Source organism: Neomonachus schauinslandi, chromosome 12 (genome assembly GCF_002201575.2).
Source record: "Neomonachus schauinslandi chromosome 12, ASM220157v2, whole genome shotgun sequence".
NCBI classification, from domain to species: Eukaryota; Metazoa; Chordata; class Mammalia; order Carnivora; family Phocidae; genus Neomonachus; species Neomonachus schauinslandi.
The window spans coordinates 99,486,617-99,490,967 of record NC_058414.1 but is presented as its reverse complement, the minus strand read 5'-3'; positions in this window follow the sequence as shown (position 1 = coordinate 99,490,967).

Sequence of the window (4,351 nt, the reverse complement as noted above, 5' to 3'; positions counted from 1 at the left end):
TTCCTTCCTTCCTTCCTTCCTTCCTTCCCTCCCTCCTTCCTTCCTTCTTTCCTTCCTTCCTTCCCTCTCTCTCTTTCCTTTCTACAGTAGAGTTAGTTCTTTCTCTACACACACACACCCCTATTATTTTTCACTTTCTTTTTAAATGATATGAGGGATTTAAAAAACTTTTTTCATTTTCTTTATACATCTATAAATATATAGTATACATATATAGTTGTAAGCATTTCTGAAGGGTAAGAAAGCAGGTTATGGTCTATAGAATTAACAAGTGATCGTTATTCTGGCTTTTTTTTCTGATTCCAACATAGTTGGCAGCCTTGCATCTCTGTGTGGCTTTATGAAATCTCTGTGAGGTAGGATTTATCCCTCCTTGGCAGACTACAGGGGAGGAACTAGTCTTCAAATCCAGGCAGACTGCCTCAGAGCCCCCACCTTCACCCACATTTAAGAGAGAAATAACAGTGCTGTCTCACAGGGCCGTGCTGAACAGGTGCAGGGCTGCTAAAATGAGTGAGGCCTGGCCCTGTGCGTGGGGGTTCAGAATGGAGGGCCTGCTTCTGTCTCTCCAGGGCCTCCTCACCGCCTAGTCCTTAGATAGAGGTTTGTAAATAAGCTTGTGTAAGAAAAGGCCACAGAGATGACCCAGAAATATGTTCAGAATATTGGACAGGGGTTGGCAAATTTCACCCTGAGGGTCAAATCCAGTCTGTCATCTATTTCTGTAAATAAAGTTTTATTGAAACACAACCACACCTATTTGTTCACACATTGTCTATGCTCCAAGGGCAGAGGTGAGTAGTCTCAACAGAGACTGAATGGCCCACAAAGCCTATAGTAAAAAAAAATCTTTACTATCAGGCCTTTTCCATAAGAAGTTTGCCAGCCCCTGGTGTAGGGGACCACTTTGGGGTGGTGGGTGGCGGTGGCTAGTTCCATTGGGTGATTGACAGGAGCCTCTATTCTTGCTGCCTCAAGTGTGAATCTGCCCAGATGCACTGGCCTGTGGGATGGGCAACTCGAGGCAACTTGGGGCAACTCGGAGAGCTTGCTAGAGATACACACTCTGCCCCACCCCAGACCTGCTGAATCAAAATTTGCATTTTCGCAAGATGCATAAGGTGGTGCTTCCTGTGCTGAGCAGATTTTGAGAAGTGGGGGGATAGGTAATCACACCTGGGTGGCTTGCTGGGAGTATTCAGATATGAAACGAGCCCCCTTGAATTTAATCATTTTGTTTTAATTCTTTGTGTGAACTCGTTAGATGCTATTAATTTCTGTGTGTCAGTGTTTCTTAACCAGTCCATTTATGGCCAGATCAGATAGAAGTGTTTTTCATTTTTCATACTGGGAAATAAATGTCAACTGGTGGTTTTTTGTTTGTTTTTGGTTTTTTGGATGTTGTTGCGTGAAATGTTCTTTTTTTTTTTTTAAGATTTTATTTATTTGACAGAAAGAGAGCACAAGCAGAGGGAGCATCAGGCAGAGGGAGAGGGAGAAGCAGGTTCCCCGCTGAGCACGGAGCCCAGGGTGGGGCTTGATCCCAGGACCCCGGGATCATGACCCGATACGAAGGCAGCCGCTTAACCGACTGAGCCACCCAGGTGTCCCACGTGAAATGGTCTTTTAATGTCGGAGCCTGGCAACTTCTCCCCACCCCCCGCCCCCGGAAGTTGCTAAGTCTCTGAGGGAAGGTGGCACTCCCTCTCTCTGACCCTTTCCCCTCACCCCGTGACTTAGCCCTAGAAGTTTCTCAATCTTTTCCTTTTCTGTAGGAAATCAGATGTCAAACCCTTCTCCCCTTGCTTTTGTTTACTTAGAAAAACCCACAGTTACTGGTCTGTCTGCACGGCTCCATCTTGGTGGTGAAACTGTGTATAAAAAGATGGAAACAACCTCATGACCCTGACATGGGTCAGGCAAGTAATCTCAAGCCGGTTTGTATTTATTGAAGGATTTAAAACCAGAATATACACAGGAAATGGTTTTATTTTCTAATCACTGCTTTATTTTGTTTTGGAGCCCAGTGCAGGGCTTGAACTCAAGATCAAGACCTGAGCTGAGATCAAGAGCCAGAGGCTCAATTCCCTGAGCCACCCAGGCACCCCTCTAATCCCTGCTTTTAACTTTGTTTTGTCAACTCCCCATTTCCCCGTTGGATGTGGGGTCCTTTAGCATCAGGACCAGATTCCAGATTCCATAACCTGGAAATGGCCTCACATTTGGTGTTCAAGACCCAGTGCTGTTCGTTTTTAAAACTGCACTGGACAGAGCTCGGCTCCCCCCTCCGGTGTAGACCGGGCTGCTGGACTGGGAGGCGCTGAGACCGGGAAGAGGGACGAAGGGCAGGGCCTCCTTAGTCCCTGCTGCAGGAGGCAGCGGAGGGAAGGGACGGGGTTGGGACTGCCTTGGCTCAGCTGGATCCAGCGGATGTAGTGTCTGTCCTTGCTCAATCTGGGAGGCACCAGGCAATTTCCCTGCCTTCTGCTCCGTTAGATACTGGGGGCGGGGCGGTTGGGCAAACTTCCTGGAAAAGCATCTCCAAAGGAGCGAGGGCTATGAAATGTCGGGAAGGGGACTGCTTTCCAGCAGTGGGAGCGTTCCTTTACTATTTCTTACCCCTGCAAAGAGCATGGTCTCTTCAGATATGCTACAGGGAATGGGGTAAAGCCGCATTGTCTCAAACTGAACAAGGAAGACCCTGGAGCCTCCAATCGAAAGAACTGTTCACAAAAAAATGTGCAGTGAAGGTTTAGGAAAAACTGTCAACTTCCTTTTAAAAAATTCCTTTTCAAGTAGGAAGGAGACATCTCAACGGTTTTTTTCACCGCTAGGTGCTGCTATGAACTTCTTCAGTATTTATCTGCCGAGTTCATTCTCGCCCTCCCCTCTTGAGGCCCCCCTTCATGAGGATTTCTAATTTTTTAGTGGATTCTCTTGACATCTTAAAAAAAAACAAAACACTTGTGCACTTAACCAAATAATTCTAAAGGTAGCTGATAGCCTATCCTCTATCTGAAAAATACAATGCCTTTAGAATGCTCCTTGCTATATGACCTTGTCTTCAATTTCAAGTTCTAGCTTGGTTTATTTTAACCTCACAAATTAGACATCTTATTTTTGCGTGTGTACTCAGTGTTTGCTTAGATTTGCTTATGTTTTTATTAAGAACAAAAAGCTCTCCTTTTTTTCTTGTAATTCTTGGCTTCTTTCTGATATTGCTTTTTCTTCTTCCTTAAGGTACATCCTTTCTAGGTTTCTTTAAAAGTAAAGGTCTCCTTATTTTTTATTTATTTATTTTTTAATTTTATTTATTTATTTGCAAGAGAGAATGAGATAGAGAGAGCATGAGAGGGGGGAGGGTCAGAGGGAGAAGCAGACTCCCTGCTGAGCAGGGAGCCCAATGTGGGACTCGATCCCAGGACTCCAGGATCATGACCTGAGCCAAAGGCAGTCACTTAACCAACTGAGCTACCCAGGCACCCAGTAAAGGTCTCTTTAAAAGTAAAGGTAAACCTTCCCACTTTGTCTTGATCAGAATATTCTTTATTATACCCAGCTTGAGATAAATAGTTTCACTGGATAGACAATTCTTTCTTTAACTAAATGTAACCAATTCTGGTGGCTTTTAAGATCTTTTCCCTTTCTTTGGTGTTTTGAAGATTTACTTCAGAATGTGTGGGTGTGTATGAATCTATTTTCCCTTGAAAAATTCTTCCTGAGGAATTATTTTAAATAATTTTGAGTCCCACAATTCACACTTTTGTTTTTAAAGATTTATTTATTTACTTGAGAGAGAGCGAGAGAGAGAGAGCATGCACGCAGTGGGGGAGGGCAGAGGGAGAGACAGTCTGAAGCAGACTCCAGCTGAGCGTGGACCTGGAGGTAGGGCTCGATCCCACCACCCTGAGATCAGGACCCTGAGCTGAAACCAAGAGGCAGACACCCAACTGACTGTGCCACCCGGGCACCCCCACACTTTTGTTTTTAAAACCTGAGACACTCTGAGTTACGCCTGTGATCCGTCCCTTTCCTACACTCTCCCCTTAATTCCCTCTGAGTTCTCTGTCAGACATACGCTGGACCTTCTCACTCCAGCCTCCTGATCTCCTCGTTCCTTTTCTGTTTTTCATTTTCCATCTCTCTGTTTCTACCTGTTGCATTCCAGATAACTTCTTCATAATTATTTGACAAGTTTACTCATTACTGCCCCAGTTATTATAATCTGTGAAATTTTAGATTCTTGTTAAACATTTCTAGACGTTATCTTTCCTTCTTTTTCAAACTCTCCTATCCTCTTTTGATCCTCTCTTGTTTCTCAGTCATGTCGCTGAGGATCTATTTTATTTCT